A 17,257-nucleotide genomic window follows, 5' to 3' on the forward strand; every position below is an offset into this window, starting at 1 on the left:
GTGAATCACATGACACATCAGCTGATTGTATAATCGGCTTTTATACAATCAGCTGATGCATCAGTCGAAAGAAAAAATAAATAAATACATACTCAGTTATGTGCTGATTACCGGCAGCTCCTGCAGCGATCGATTGGACAGGAGTATGATCCTGTCCCATCGCTGCAGGAGCTGCCGGTAATCAGCTGATGAAGTCCCCTGACGGCAGGAGCAGCTGATAGCCGGCCGTACGCAAAAAAGCCGGCAACACCGCGAGAATCGATGAGCTGATCCACCGCCAGGTCCTGCAAGCTTTGTACGTGCCCCGGGGAGACTGCACACAGCCAGAGAGGCGGTACCGAGACAGGGGCTGGGAGCGGACATGGCACCGTGACCCTGCAGACAGGTGAGTATGACATTTTTTTTTCTACTGTTCACTTTGGTTTTCGCCGCTGCCTCCACCTCCCGCCCAGACATAGCGCCGCACGGAGCTGACATGCACAGGACGGGAGGTGGACGCAGCGGTGACGGTACCGGGAGGATTCATCCTTCTGTGTTTACCAACAGAAGGAATCCTCTTCCTGTACACGTCACTGTAGTACCCACCCCTTGCGTTTATAGCTGCGTTTTTAGTCATAGAAACGCAGCTATATGCGTTTTTCATTGCGTTGTTGAACATCTCATTGAACTCAATGGGTGAAAAACGCAGTGAAAAACGCAGAAATAATTGACATGCTGCATTTTTGTGGTCAACACAAAAACGCAGCTACAAAAAAAACGCTGTCTGCGGACAGCACTTCTGAAAACCCATAGACATTGCTGGGGAAGCAATGTCACTGCGTTTTCAGCACAAAAATGTGGTAAAAAACGCCGCAAAAAACGCAGCAAAAACGCCTAGTGCGCACAATGGCATAGACTTTACTCGGGAAGCAAAGTCATGCAGTTTTCTGAGTAAAAACGCACCAGAAAAACGCGGAAAAACGCCACGAAAAACGTACTGTGTGAACTTACCCTTAGTTGGTGACATGCAGCATCGCAGGTGACAGAGCAGAGCAAGTTGGTGACATGCTCTGCTCTGACACATAGTGTGCTGCATGTCACTGTATCCACTCTGGGACTTGTTGTGCAGGTGACCGGATGCTACATGTCACTAACTGTCTCCACTGTGGTACTTGTTCTGCAGGTGAGAGTGTATACAGTTGGTACTATGCAGCAGAAATCACAGAGTGGAGACAGATAGTGACATGTAGCATCCGGTCACCTGCACAACAAGTCCCAGAATGGAGACAGTGACATGCAGCACACTGTGTCAGAGCAGAGCATGTCACTGTCTCCACTGTGGTACTTGTTGTGCAGGTGACAGAGTGGAGCAGATTGGTCCCATGCAGCGTCCGGTCACCTGTGCTGCTGGTGGGAGTATATGATCACACTGCCGACACCGCCCGCTCTCCTGACAGCTGAGCACAGCGGGCGGGTGGACAGTGTGATCACATACTTGCGTGACAGGGGGGATTTCAGTGGAGGAAAACCCCCCTGTACTCCACACTGGAGCCCATACCTCCCACAGCTGAATGCTGGTAAGCACGCGCTCTGCCTTCACCGCTCCACACACTGGCGTCCTCCGGATCCTCCCCTCGATGCTGGGCTGTGACGTCAGGTAGTCACCGCCCACAGCCCAGTCAATCACTGTGAGTGGCGCCGGCATCCTCTGACGTACCCGTCCAGTTTGAGAGCCCGGAAATGCCGGGACGTCAGAGGATGCTGGCGGCCACAGCTCCAGGGGGTCATGTGACCGGCACTGAGCGTGCAGGATTGCGCCGCTCAGTGCCAGAAATGGAAATAGAGGCTATTGAAGAAGATGCATACAATGGTAAGTGAGAATCATTGGGGAAAAAAAAAAAATGGGTGAACCACCCCTTTAAATTTCACTATTTCTGTGAATAGAAATCTGTCAGTAAAATTATATTTTGAAAAAAATATTTGTTATTTTCCCCTCAATGGTCAGACTACCTATGTGACGCACTGGCCTATCAGGTCGTCACAGGGTATTGTGCACTCTGCTCTTCTGCACGGTATCCACCCTCCTTGGTTACGGATCCTGGTCCTTTGGTGTTGCTAATAGCATAGCCAATCAAAATCCTAGGAACACTGCCCACTTTAACCTACCAGACACACCTTTGGGGGGCCTGAAGGGAATTGGGCTGCCCACATGGGGCGTTGGTGAGGGGAAAGTGAGGAAAGTGACAGTTGAGTTGAGACAGTGGAGTTGAGAGGAGGAGAGGTGACTCTCTGAGAGGGAGAGGCCACAGAGGAAAGCTCATGTGTACTAGGTGGCAGACGTTGGTCTGGGCCTGGTAGGAGCTGGAACCCCGGTTGCAGGGGACAGTGTCAAGGGGTACGGACTGCCGAGGAGGGCGGCCGGCTGCCTTGAGCTATCACCGGGCAGGGGCCAAGGCACGACAAGTTACGTGGACCATAGGTTGGAAAGTAGCTTAACGCGTTCCGGTAATTTACCCGACGGGGGTGAAGACTTCAAGTGTCATCCCCAACCCGCTCCAAAATCGGGGTACTAGTGCTCCGAAGGCATAGGACTTTCCCACTACAGTCCAAAAAAATCCTACGCGTGAACCCTGAGAGCAAGCTCACTCCGTTAGCTATACGGGTGAGCGGGACTCGAAGAGTTTTATACCCACTGGGCCAACAGAGACGAAGGTGCCAAGGACAGAGCCACAGGCTAACAGCAACACCAAGGGCACAGATCCAGGCGTGCTCCCTACAGGCTACAGTGGCGCTCAGAATTCTGGTTTACAAGCTGTCGGTGTAGTTATTCCGAGACTGAGTGAGTACATTAAAAACCCCTATTCCTATCTCCAGCGGCACCCAAACACCATCCAATCATCAACGGGTCCCGGGACACAAACCCCCTACCCACGGAGGGGTTAACATCAGGCTGCCGCACCATCGTCACCAGGCTCCCCAACGGCAGTGGTGGTCCCTCACATTACCGCGAACCGTGGGTGGCATCGCAAACTTTCCAAAAAATCCCCTGTACATATCCCCCCTTTTTAATCGAGTGTCCGTGCGGACCCCCCGGATCTGGAGACCCTTCGAGCCACCGTGGATCCGGATCCGAGCAGCGGCCCGGCTGCTGGCACGAGGGCGGTACACCTACATCTCTCTATCATTCACTTCTCTTCACTCATATAATCCAAACCTATCTAACAGAAAACTAAATACACCCGCTATGCCAAACCTTATGGAAGACATGATGTATGGTTTTGGACTAGTAGATGCTGATTCAGTTCTGTGGTATTTTTAGCTTTTAGTCTTGTGGTGTTTAGTAATTATTCTATCATGGATCTGTCTATCCTTGTGAATTATGAGTTTTGACTCATCATGAGTACTGTTACTTTTTTCTTTGTATACTTCTTGCATGTTCCCATAATATGATTCTGTAATCAAGTTTTATATACAAGATTTTTGAAGTGGTTTCACCTTTTAAGTTAGAATGTGAACAACAATATAAATATAGCTTTTTTGACATCTGCGTTTTTGGTTGCTCGGTTCATATCCTCTAAAGGGGGCTTTACACGCTACGATATCGTTAATGTTTTATCGTCGGGGTCACGTTGTTAGTGACGCACATCCGGTGTCATTAACGATATCGCAGCATGCGACACGTACCTGCGACCTTAAGCGGCCTCAAAAATGGTGAAAATCGTTCACCATGGAGAGGTCGTCCCAAACTCAAAAATCGGTAATGGTTGTTTTTCATTGTGGTTCGTCGCTCCTGCGGCAGCACACATCGCTGTGTGTGACACCGCAGGAGCGAGGAACGTCTCCTTACCTGCCGCCGGCCACAATGCGGAAGGAAGAGGTGGGCGGGATGTTTACATCACGCTCAGCTCCGCCCCTGCGCTTTGATTGGCCGGCTGCTTAGTGATGTCGCGGTGACGTCGCTGTGATACCGAACGCCCCTCCCCCTTGAGGGAGGGATTGTTCGGCAGTCACAGCGATGCCGCCAACCAGGTAAGTGCGCGTGACGCTGCCGTAGCGATAATGTTCGCCACCTTTGCAGAATTGGCCGAAAATATTGGGCAAGACAGCACAGCATGTCCATTAAAATGCTGGGCAGCATTACTGAAACTCAATGGACTTCATTAAAGTCAGATGGGGTCTTCTCGTTCTTTGGCTCCACCCCATCAATTTAATTGTTTTATCTCCTATAACAAAACAGAACAATAGAATAAAATAAGGATGAAGTGACAAAATAAGTAAAAAAGTAATTTCCTGTCACAAACCCGCCCAGTCGCTGCACACATGACTGGAATGTAAATGTAAAGGGGACTCTGTTTCTCAGCTTCCTTCTTATACATCAGAGACCAAAATTGTACACAGTAAAATCTACAATGCACATTGTGTCACCTGAATCCGACAATTGGTGTTTCTGAGTGAGATATTATATAAGATCTCATCCAGATCCTTCATCCCTCCCATGGGTCACGTGAGAAGAGGATGGCTAAGTGTAGGATATAATGCTCCTTTACACTGACGAGCAAGTGGGAACCAATATTTTGAGCTTCCGAATTTCAGACTTCATATCTCACCATCCACTACAGCTTTGAGTGTGAGACTACCTTCATTTTATAGACAATCATCTTGGCTATCTGATACACAAAATTTGACTTGCAACTATTTAGCATGTGATTAGTTATGCGGATTCTTGTCATGTCACTGCATTGATACTGTTTTGGTCTGTCTTGTAATCCGGTGGTGTCTTACCAGAGGGGGCAGCAACAGTTGTGGAGAGGGCTGTGCTGGTGCGGAGGCTGAGGCTGCGGCAGAGGCTGAGGCGGAAGCTGAGGCTCTGGCGGAGACTGGGGCTGCGGCGGAGGCTGGGGCTGCGGCGGAGGCTGGGGCTGCGGCGGCTGCTGCGGCGGAGGCTGGGGCTCGAGCTGCGACGGAGGCTGGTGCTGCTGTGGAGCCCCATTACCTTCGGGTCACCTCAGGGTCTCCTGGGACTTCACTTGCTGGTAATCTTCTGGCCACAGGTAGGTCAGGTTAACTTCATTGGGAATCGTGATGCCACTCTCGGTAATTGCAGTCAGGGGGTGACCGCCACTGCAGTTGAGGGAGCGCCTGGGGCTGATAGTAGATGCAGTCAGTTGTTGTGGCCTCCCGAGAGTGAGGCTGGCCCAAGGGCCCAGTGTAAGTGTGTAGTACCACAGGTCGCAGAAGAACTCACACACAGGTAGCAATGTCTTTCAGGGATTTTCCTCACTTTTCTGGTGGTAACGTGAGACCACCCGGGCGATGCTATGATGAACCAGGTGGAACTAGGTATCCCTCCGGCTGATATAGGGGTGACTGCTGACTCGCCTTCCTAGCCCTTCTTGTTTGGGGTGACTCATTACTTGTAGTACTGCGGGAATCACCCAAGGATGTCACAACTGCCGTTCTCCCCTTTCTGGCCCGTTTGCTGACAGCGTGGACCAAGTAATGCTGGCTGCTTGCCTTCTTTTACTTATGGGTCCCCTCATTGCTGTTGATGCTGCGGACTCTGTGTGGTTCGCTGAGGTACATCCAGCACCCTTACCAGCAGGTTTAGCAGGCCGAGTAAATGGGTTCCTGCTCTGGGGACCTGTTTCCCCGTGCGGGCTTGGTCTACCGGTAGTCTCCTTACTCAGCCACCTCTTCACTAGGTGGTTTAAGGCAGCACCACTGGGTAGCCGCTCTCCCCCACCAGCAGCCACTACAGGTGCAGGGTCTGACAGTATCCTGCTCTTCTGCTCTACACCTCAGACGCGGCTGCTCCACTCCTACTCCTCTGACTGCCACTGCACAACTCTCCGTCTCCAGTCCCACTACCCACCACTAGCTGGGATGCGAGGGCCACGCCCCCTCCCTGGGCCTGCCCAGGGGTCCCCTCTAAGCTGTGTGTGTGTCCTGTTACTAAGTGTCTGTGTGTCCACACCTTAGTCAGCCTTTGGGATTACCTGTTTTGTACTCACTCAGCCTGAGTGCAGTACTCAGTGGTGCCTGACCAGGTCAGGGGTGCCACATTCCACCTTAGTTATCATCAGCAGGTCCTCGGGCTGTAAAGACAAGAACATTTTAAAGTGCAAACTTGTAAAACATTTAAAACAGTATAAAACATCATAAAAACTTCAAACCAGGTACCATACATCACCACCCTCCACCCACAAGTCCTTAACCCACCCAAAACCCTCTTATCTTCTTTCTTGAGGTTGCTGGTTAAAGGGTAAGCCCCCTTCACAGTTGAGCTGCATCTTCGGCCACTTCTGGCAGGAATGTAGAGGCAGCGTTCTTGGTCAGGGTCACTTCAGACAGGGTACCCACTTCTTTGTGGTAGAGAGCCAGGCTCCATAAACAGGCATACTCCCTTGTCGTAGGCGAGCCAGGCCCCATAAACAGGTGTGCTCTTGGCTTTTGGATAGCAGGTGCCATCACAGGTGTGCTTCCAGGTGGTGCAGAGCCAGGCCCCATAAACAGGCGTGCTCTGTGTTGGTACCTCTGGGGTAACTACATACACTGCGAGAGTTTGTGGCTATAGCCAGTTCATAGCTTATGGTCCTTTAAAAAAATGCACAAAACCAGGTGCAGAACAGGTGGATTCTCACAATAGTTCTTGTGGGCACATCATCTTGAACTTGAAACGTTGCTTAACTGGTAACTGTAACTTCCTTACTTTGCTTTACTTTTCTTTTCACAGACTTTCTCCTCTCACAACCAGGGCTCTTGCTTGCAGGGCTCTGACAACTGGAAATTTCTGCGTCGTCATCTGTAGCTGTGTCTTTAGCTTGCTGAGCTTGTTGTGGTTCTTTCTGAGCTTGTTGTGGTTCTTCCTGAGCTTGTTGTGGTTCTTCCTGAGCTTGTTGTGGTTCTTCCTCTGATGGTGGTGACCTTGAGGACTGAGTGGGAGTGGCAAGGCTGTAGCTGGAGCTCTTCGGGCGTTGCACCACATCTAGAGCATACTAGCCCCTTTCACCTTTGTGCCTGGTGAACTCCACTATGTCTCCCATAAACAGGTCACGACCAGGGTGTCCTCTGGGCCGGTGGGACCGGACATCCCTTTGGGATACAAAGATGTCCTCCTTGACACCAGCCTACACAATAAAGCCATAACCAGTAATTAGGTTAAATTCTTCAACCATTCCGCGGTGGATAGGACCTCGGGTCTGGAACCCGGTCTGCTGCAGGAACTTCTTTTCTGCTAGATCCCTGGCCTCCACTCTTTCTCTTTCTGGGGAAGGCTGCACAGGGGGGTGTCTTGCCCTCATGCGGTGCTGTCCTCTGCGGGCTGGTCTTCTCATTACCGCCACCTCACTGCCTGCGGGCTCCCAGGTGACACTCATACTGGGCATGAAGATGGTCAGCTCTTCGTCAGCAGAGGGTGTCACAACTTCTTCCCAGCGGGAGTAGGGCAACAGCGTGACCTCCGGACCTCCCTTACTTCCTAAGGGTGCTGCGTCCTCCTCCGGCTGTTCGGGGATTGTCACTTCAGCCTCCAGGCCTCTCCTCCTCCCCCTTAGTGGTGTTGAGCACTCCTCCGGTTGCTCCGGCAGCAGCGCTGGGGATAGGCGTTCATCAGAGGGCCAGGGTGGTGGGCTCTTCTTAGCTGCAGAAGTTGCTGGGACCGCTCCGGGTCCAGGTGACCACCTGGGGACTATGTACCTGTCCACCAGGTCTTTGGGGAAGCATGCACTCAGCTCCTCTTTAAGCCGCAGGAATATTGGGTCTTCTCCCGGCGGGGACGCAGGACCCAGTTCCTCAGTCGGCGGCTGGGGCGCGGTGGCTGCTTCTGCTTTGCAGGCAGGGGTAGATGTAGAAGGCGTGGTTGCGGCCTGGTCTGGTCTGTCCGGACGGGACGTTGCTGCGGCCTGGTCTGGTCTGGCCGGACGGGGCATTGCTGCAGCCTGGTCTGGTCGGGTGCGGCGTTGTTGCGGCTTGGTCTGGTCTGGCCGGACGGGACGTTTCTGCACCAGACATCGCAGCAGGGACTTCAGTCGGGATTGCCTCCAGTATCGCAGTAGGGATCGCATCCCACCACATAGCGGACATCGCAGTGGCCTCCGGTTGCAGCGACGGCGAGGTCAGCGTACCCGAGCAGCGTGGGACTCACCCAATGGCATCAGAAAGGGGGTTTGGGTGGTCACCTCCTGGTGTGGCACTTGTCTCGCTGTCCACTTCTCGTAGACCCGAACCGCCACAGCCAGCTCCCGCAGCTCTGAGCGCCCTCCCATCACCTGCTGGAGGATCCGTGCTTGCAGCCGGTGACAAAACTAGACAAGCTCCCAGTCCCACCAGGCAGCGGAGCCTGGTTCTGGGTTACTGCGTGTGGACGCCATTCTCTCTGCATCGTCGCTGCTCACCAGGTTCTCTCTGCACCCTCTGTTTTTTTTTTCTTACAGCAGACTCATAACTTCCCGCCGTTTCGGGACAGATCCGCCCCCATCACTCGCGAGATCAGAGCGCTCCAGGGGTTCTCTGGGTAGCCACACCTCTTCTTGGGCGGTTACTTCTTCTTGCGCGGGCTGCTGTTGTTTCTTGGCGCCCTTTCTTCAGTGGCAATATGGCGGTGCTTCTAATTTTTCAAGCGGACCGCCAAGGCGCACGGTCACCTGTCCTAACAGGTATAGTCCTGATCCTGTTTGTGACGCCAGATGTGAAACCCCATTACTTTTGGGTCGCCTCAGGGTCTCCTGGGACTTCATGTGCTGGTGATTTTCTGGCCACAGGTAGGTCAGGTTAACTTCAATGGGAATCGTGACGCCACTCTCGGTAATTGCGGTCAGGGGGTGACCGCCACTGCAGTTTAGGGAGCGCCTGGAGTTAATGGTAGATGCAGTCAGTTGTTGTGGCCTCCCAAGAGTGAGGCTGGCCCCAGGGCCCAGTGTAAGTGTGTAGTGCCACAGGTCGCAGAAGAACTCACACACAGGCAGCAATGTTTTTCAGGGTTTTTACTCACTTTTCTGGTGGTAATGTGAGACAACCCGAGCGATGCTATGATGAACCAGGTGGAACTAGGTGTCCCTCCGGCTGATATAGGGGTGACTGCTGACTCGTCTTCCTAGCCCTTCTTGTTTGGGGTGACTCCTTACTTGTAGTACTTCGGGAATCACCCAAGGGAAGTCGCAACTGCCATTCTCCCCTTTCTGGCCCGTTTGCTTACAGCGTGGACCAAGTAATGCTGGCTACTTGCCTTCTTTTTCTTATGGGACCCCTCGTTGCTGTTGATGCTGCGGACTCTGTGTGTGTGGTTCAGTGAGGTACATCCAGCACCCTCACCAGCAGGTTTAGCAGACCGAGTAATGGGTTCCTGCTCTGGGGACCTGTTTCCCCGTGCGGGCTTGGTCTACCGATAGTATCCTTACTCAGCCAGCTCTTCACTAGGTAGTTTTCAGGCAGCACCACTGGGTAGCCGCTCTCCCCCACCAGCAGCCACTACAGGTGCAGGGTCTGACAATGTCCTGCTCTTCTGCTCTACACCTCAGACACGGTTGCTCCACTCCTGCTCCTCTGACTGCCACTGCACAACTCTCTGTCTCCAGTCCCACTACCCACCACTAGCTGGGATGCGAGGGCCACACCCCCTCCCTGGGTCTGCCCAGGGGTCTCCTCTAAGCTGTGTGTGTGTCCTGGTTACTAAGTGTCTTTGTGTCCACACCCTAGTCAGCCTTTGGGATTACCTGTTTTGTACTCACTCAGCCTGAGTGCAGTACTCAGTGGTGCCTGACCAGGTCAGGGGCACCACACTGCCGTGCTGGGGCAGCTGTGCTGAGGCTCGGGCTGCGGCGGCTGCTGCTGCGGACGATGAGGGCTTCAAAAAAGTGGTACCCAGAGTCAGCGCAGATTGAGCTCTAGGCTCAATGGCAAGCTGAGATCTCATCTGCGCAAGTGCCCCCTCTGGGATCCATTTTCCTTAAGTCCGCTGGAGGGAGATCAATGGGCCGGAGGCGGCACCTGCGCAGATGAGACCTTGAGCCGAGAGCTCCAACTGCGCACGCACCAACTCCGGGGGGACATTATTTGAAGTCCTCACCGCCCGACCCACAGCACCAGTAAAGCTGCCGGAGACCCCCCACAGCAGCCCCAACAATAGCCACCGGAGACCACGCACAGACTCTGCACAGCCGCTGCAGCATCCGGAGACCCCACACAGCAGTTGCTGACACTGCACAGCTGCCCCAGCACCAGCCTCCGTAGACCCCGCACCAGCCCAGCCACCGCAGCCTCTGCACAGCTGCCATCTCGGTAAGCTACATTGAGATTATCAGACGCACCCCTCACTTTCCTCCCAAATTTTTGGAAGGAAAAGTGTGTCTTATAATCCGAAAAATACGGTATATAACTTTTATTTTAACTGTACCCGCAAGTTTTTGACTCGGTTGAGGTCTGGGGACTGTGGGGGCCAATCCAGCACCTCTACTTCATTATCATTGAACAATTTCTCTCTGAGTCGTTGTCCTGCTGGAACAGTATGTCGTCCTTTTCATACCTAAAGTACTCAAGTGTAAAAAGTAACTTGTCTTGTAGGATACACACATATAGATTAGCATTTAGACCACCATCAATCCTGGTCAGGTATCTGTGGTGCCCCTGACCTGGTCAGGCACCACTGAGTACTGCACCCATGCTGGGGCAGTACTTCCAGGTAATCCTGAAGGATGGAATAGGGTGTGTACGCACAGACACATAGCAACCAGGTCTCCCACACCTTGAGAGGGGACCCTTGGGCAGACCCAAGAGGGGGCTTGCCTCTACATCTCATCAAGGTGTGTAGGGGAGGGGCTGGGAGCTAAGGTTGCAGCGGCTGTCAGGAAAGTAGGAGGAGAGCCAGTCTGATAGCAGTGAGCGTGGTTGCTAGAAGAGGCAGCAGGCGCGCGGACTCGCTAGTCAGACCCTGCATGTGAAGTAGCCGTAAGCGGGGGAGAACGGTCACCAGCGGGTTAGTGAGAAAGACGCTGAGGGAGTCAGTCGGTCGAGTATGGGGACTCCTGGTGACTAGGCACGCACGGGGAACAGGTCCCTAGAGTAGACGTCAATTTATTGATCTGCTAAACCTGCCGGTGAGGGGAACTACAAGTCCCTCACCAATCATCTAGTTTCCAAGCCTCAGCAGCAACGAGGGAGCCCATAAGGAGGATCGAGCCTGGAGCCATCTTCCTTGGTCCACGCTGACGGCAAATGGGCCAAAAAGGGGAGAAAAGGCAGTAGCGACTTCCCTGGATGAATCCCACGGTACTTCAAGTCAGGGGTTATCCGAAACAAGAAGTGCTAGGAAGGCGAGTTAACGGTTACCCTTAGACCGGCCTAAAGGATACCTGGTTTCTCCTGGCTTAATCTCAGCATCGCCAGGGTTCCTCACAAAAAACATCTGTAAGTGAGTAAACAAGTTGAAAGACCTTCTGGACTGAGACTGAGACTGGGACCTGTTGTTCTACACACCCGAGCCCCTGGGGCCAGCCTCACTCACGGGAGGCCACACCATCCGACTGCAGACTCCATCAGCCCCAGACGCTCGTTAAACCTGCAGTGGCGGTCACCCATAACCCTGACTGCAGACCGTGAGTGGCGTCACGACTCCTATATATATAAAACCGACATACCTGTTGCCAGAAATAACCAAGTGAAGACCCTGTGGCATCCCTGAGGTGGCTGCTACAGGTGGGCGACACATTCCCAACGCCTTTGGCTGTGAAACAACCACATTTCATCAGGCTTCCTCCACCGAACTTGGCAGCTCCTTCAATTTTTCAATCCCTTAGATCCCTTGTTTCTTGCAGACCCATTTGCACCCATCAGAGCCTAGTCTATTGACTTTTGTCTCATGTTTCCAAATCAGTCATTTCCAAACTTCTACTGTCCACTTTCATCCTTTTTTGCAAATTTGAATTAACACTTCTTATGACGATATTGAAGTCGAGACTTCTTCACTTTTTATTTTTCTGGTAACCGTTCCAGACGTGTCTGATGTGCATCGCACGGTTATTACATGGACATCTGTGATTTCACTATTTCAAAGCATACAAGCCACCTCCACTGCTGTGTTTGTCATGCCAGAATTATTAGACCTTGTGATGAGACGATTTGTTGATAATTTACCTGGACGTCTACTTCTTGGCTTTTAAATGGATGGACAGACTTCATCTCATATTCTTCCAACTATCATGGCACTTACATGATGCAGTTTAGCAAATTCTCTTGGCCAAGAGACCACTATCAATTAGCTGAATGATGCTGTTTCTCTTGGATGGTGAAATAAGGAGCCTGAAAGTTCAAAGTTCAAAACATTGTTACCCTTTTGCTCTTCAGTGTATGTCATATTTTCATACAGAAATCTCGTAGTGTAATAATATAAATGTCAAGTTTATATTACCGCCATGTATTTTTACCATCCTAGATATACCAAACATGACTATGATATATCAATAATTCAGGATAATATTGTTCATGTTTACGATATGTGTGGTCTCCATTTTCACTTGTACTGGAGACATGTTCACATACATACTAAGTAAAATCTGTGGAGATCTTCACACCTCCATGTTTTCACATGGACCATATGACCATGTGAACCACGTGTGTGTCCCTGTGACTCATAAGGAGACATTTCCTTTTTTCTGGCAGCACGGATGAAATACATACAGCACATGGATGGCATCCCTATTACATCTGTGTGACAAGTGCCAGAAAAAAAGGATAACACTGAAATTAATTGTTTTTTACGTGTTAAAGATCTTGAAAGATAGACAGACAGAGAGACAGACAGACACAGATGGATAGATAGATAGATAGATAGATAGATAGATACATTAATACATACATAGCCTGTAGAGCATTGTAGAAAAATAAATAAGGAAATGAGAACAATAACGTTTGGTTTCCCCTATTTTTCATAACCAGCACAGGTAAAGCAGACAACTGCAAGCTGCAACCCTCAGCTGTCTGTTGTACCTTAGATAGGTAGATATATACCTACATAGCTTGTACAGCTATTTATTCAAATAAATAAGTAATTAAATAAAAAAAATGGCATGGGGTTTCCAGGGGCTGTAGCTCTCAGCTGACTGCTGTACCTTGGCTGGTTATCAAAAATAGAGGGGATTCAAAGCCATTCTTTTTACAGTATTTAAATAAATAATTTTTAAAAACAGCATGGGCTTCTCCCCATATTTGATTACCAGCTAAGGTAAAGCTGACAGCTAGAGGCTAGTAATATTAGGGTGGAAAGGCCCATTTTTTGGCCCTGCCCAGCCTAAAAATAGCAGCCCGCAGCTGCCCCAGAAATGGCACATTGATTAGATGCAACAATTCTGGCGCTTTGCGTATTTCTTCCCTAGTGCCCTGGTGTGGTGGCAATCAGAGTACTACTTTTATAGTTGATGTCTGCTGTGAATTTTCAGCTGGCATCAAGCCCAGGGGTTAGTAATTAGTAGTGGTTTATCAGACACCCCCATTACTAACCCAGTAGATGTATAGAGAAAAAAAACACAAAAGAAAATTTTAATTTAAAAAACACCTCCATCTCTAGACCTCGTTCACCAATTTATTAAAAGAAAGCCCAAAAAAGCCATGAAGATCCAATGTTATCCAACAAATTTGAAGTATTCACAAAAGCGGACCTGAAAGTCATAAAAAGAAAGAATTAAAGAAATAAAGACAAGATACAGTCCCGCGTTCATTAATTTATTTCCAAAAAACTCCCACGCAGCTCAGACATTGTCCACATGGAGGTACGACGACGTTCTCCTATTCAGTTGCCCAGGGTAAGAACGAAGCCCCGTAGGCTTCGCGAAAGTCGGGAAGTGTGCTGAGCGGTGACATCATAAGGCTATGATAGTTCTTAGCATCCGGATCACAGAGAGGGTAGCACAAGAGTCAGCGGTAATAACTAGCGGTAGCGTTATAAGGTTACCTCAGTACACAGTGGCTGTCTCTCGCGCTACCTTCTATGCGACACCAAATTTATTTGGATAAAAATACGCCAAAAACGCAGGTGTGTCTTTTACCTGTGGATTTTCCACATCTAATGCAAGTCTATGGGGAAAATCCAAGCAGAAAACTGCAAATTCTTGCAAGAGAAATTGACATCCTGTGGCTTGGAAAAATGCACTGCAGGTCAGTTTATGCAGTGTAAAAAAGAAGCACAGTGGACATGAGATTACTATTAATCCCATCCACTGTACTTGCTGCGTTTTGGACTCTGGTACAATAAAGCTGCGTCCAGAATGCAAGTAATACATATTGTGCGAATGTACCCTTATACTTTTCCCCTAATTGTTCCACTCCTGGTTTTGGTTTGCAAATACTGAGGTATAAAGCTCACCAAATACAGTACTCACAATGTGCACAATAAAGTCTTGAATAAAAATTCTGCCCCTGTGCCTCGTTGATGAGACAAAGCATTGTTTTATTTAATTAATTCCAGAACTGAAAATTTTATGATCTCTAGAGGAGCCACAAACGATTTTACGACTGGATATAATTACAGTACAGATGACTTAACTTTGTAGTTAATTTGCTCTGCTTTTGCTAAAACAGAAAAAAGCCTTTTATTCTACTAGTAAAATTATAAAACAACAAAATTGAAAGAAGATACAGCAAAAATGTAAAAAACCTAAGAACAAGAGTGTATTGTTTTTGTCTACAATGTATGTTGGCATAATGAAATATTTGGTGTGCAGTGAGTTATAGGGGAGTCACAGTGAGTGGGGAGAAAGCAGGGGACAGGGGGCTCCTAAACTGGTCCTCAGGCTAGGGGACCGCTAGCTATCCCTGATCTCAGAGTTACCAACAGAAATAGACAAACTGGGGAAACCAAAACTCTATCTTTCGGCACACACACAGAGGTATAAGACAATAAGAGCTTAGGAGGAAAATAAGAGCAGGGAGGAAACAACAAGACAAATGGAAGAACTCTACAACAATTACAAGCACAAAGCAATACAATCAGGAGGAAATGTTTATCCAGAGCTCTGAGCTCTAGGTTTATCGGTCATATACAGTAGCAGTCGTTACTAACCCTAAAGCTTTTCAGCTGGAGCTATCCTCATTACTGAATGTTCATAACGTTTTCCACAGGTCATCACTCAGGAGATATGTCGTGTCTCAAGAGCCTACTTTTTTACAGTCGCCTTCAGTTTGCATTCACGGTAACATCGAAGGTCAGAAGACAATGGAAGTGAACACCAGTGTTGGTGCGTTATTTCTGTAGGTCTTAGCTGGAGAGGTCCAGTCTTGAGGATTCTGAAGCCCCTCGTAGAAAGGGTGGTCCTGTCACAAGGCTCTCCTGTCTTTGATAAACTTGTGACAGGTTTGAGATCTGAGTCTCACATTGCCTTATGAGACTCTGGGTTATAAACGTAGTTGCTTTCTTTTGGTGCAGCAAGGGTTAATGACTAAAGTGGGCTTTACACGCTACAATATATCTTACGATGTGTCGGCGGGGTCACGTCGTAAGTGACGCACATTCGGCATCGTAAGTTTTATTGTAGCGTGTGACAGCTACGTGCGATTGCGATTGAACGTTAAAACGTTCATCGCATGCACATCGTTCAATTGCTAAAAATTGAATGTGAGGTTGTTCAATGTTCCCGAGGTAGCACACATCGCAGTGTGTGACACCCCGGGAACGATGAACAGATCTTACCTGCGTCCCGTGGCTCCCGCCGGCAATGCAGAGGGAAGGAGGTGGGCGGGATGTTTATGTCCCGCTCATCTCCGCCCCTGCGCTTCTATTGGCTGGCTGCCGTCGATGTGACGCTGAACATCCCTCCCACTCCAGGAAGTGGACATTCGCCGCCCACATCGAGGTCGTATGGAAGGGTAAGTACGTGTGACAGCAAATAATCGTTTGTGCAACACGTTCAACAAATTGAACGTGCCGCACATACGATGGGGGCGCTTACGATCGCATACGATATCGTATGCTTAATCGTAACGTGTAAAGCTGGCTTAAGGATGATCGAATACCTCAAATATTCGGCTTCGCGAATATATGCCGAATAGGTCGCCGCTATTCGACTATTCGCGAATATTCGTTACGCAATGTAAGTCTATGTGAAACCCGAATAACAATTATTCGGAACTATTCGGGCTTCCCATAGACTTACATTGCGCATCGAATATTTGCATAGCGGCGACCTATTCGTCGAATATTCGCGAAGCCGAATATTTGAAGTATTCGATCATCCCTATTAATGACCTTTTTCTTGCAGGTAGTTCCTGGTTAGTGTCATTTTAGGTGCAGCTGGTTGTGACCACTCCCTTCCGCTTTAAATATTTGCATGTTCCATTACATGATGCCAGGTATATAAATCATTCTGAGCTGACCACCGTGGAGAGAGGAAGCCTCTGGAAGTTGCAGAGGTCATGCTGCTTCCAGCTCTGGTGCTTGGAGGGAGAGTGGAGGAACAGCTAAGGGCTAGGCACGTGAGGGCGGTGGGGGGATCCGCCTAGGGACATCAGGGAGCTCAGGGAAATGGCCCGTCTCCACTCTGCCTACTGTGTCTTCCTACCTCCTTTCCATCTCCATTGTAACCGCATTGCTGCCTGTTCGCCTGGTATCTCTTTGCCCTAGCATGACATGGGGGCTCACGATCTACGTTCCCAATCAGTATGTCTTGGAGTGGGTAGAAAACCCACAAAAACACAGGAAGAACAAAACCTCATAGCTGTTGTCCTTGGTGGGATTGAAACCCAAGACCACAGCACCGCAAAGCAACAGTGCTAGCTAGTGATAGTGACTGACAGGTGATGTTCTATCTAATGGCGTCATACACTTTTCCTGTCTTTTTTTCCATCTAGCCCAGACCGCCATGATAACTTCTTTCAGCGACGACTCATCTGTAGAGTTTACAACAAAGACACATTTGAATTCTCACATTTCCAGCACCATCCCCATCTATACTCAACCTGCTCAAACTCCTCATTCTGCCATCATCCCAATGCTGAGTTTTCTGCTGCTTTATGTGTCGTTATCACTGCACCTGCTGTGTGGCACAAAAATAGTGCTTTCCATAGTGCACCATAAAATAATGTCCCGCGCCCTCACTTTGCAGTAAATATGTCCCCTGAGACCCCCATGAACAATAATATTATCCCCTGATCTTTCCCATTTACTGCTTCCCTATGCACAGACACCAAATATACAAAGTGTGATGACCCCACTGCTCCCCTATGCAAAGTATAATGGGCACACAGCTCCCCCATATACAATATGATGTCTACACAGCTCCCCTATAACACTATTGTC

The 17,257-nt window shown here is 49.6% G+C and overlaps 1 protein-coding gene across 2 annotated transcripts in view; it reads left to right on the forward strand.

The window, feature by feature from the left end:
* Positions 1 to 17,257, forward strand: part of SRPX (sushi repeat containing protein X-linked) — a 237,066-nt gene that overhangs the window by 45,483 nt on the left and 174,326 nt on the right. The gene's annotated exons all lie outside the window — the stretch shown is intronic.

The sequence above is a fragment of the Anomaloglossus baeobatrachus genome, chromosome 2 (assembly GCF_048569485.1).
Source record: "Anomaloglossus baeobatrachus isolate aAnoBae1 chromosome 2, aAnoBae1.hap1, whole genome shotgun sequence".
NCBI lineage: Eukaryota > Metazoa > Chordata > Amphibia > Anura > Aromobatidae > Anomaloglossus > Anomaloglossus baeobatrachus.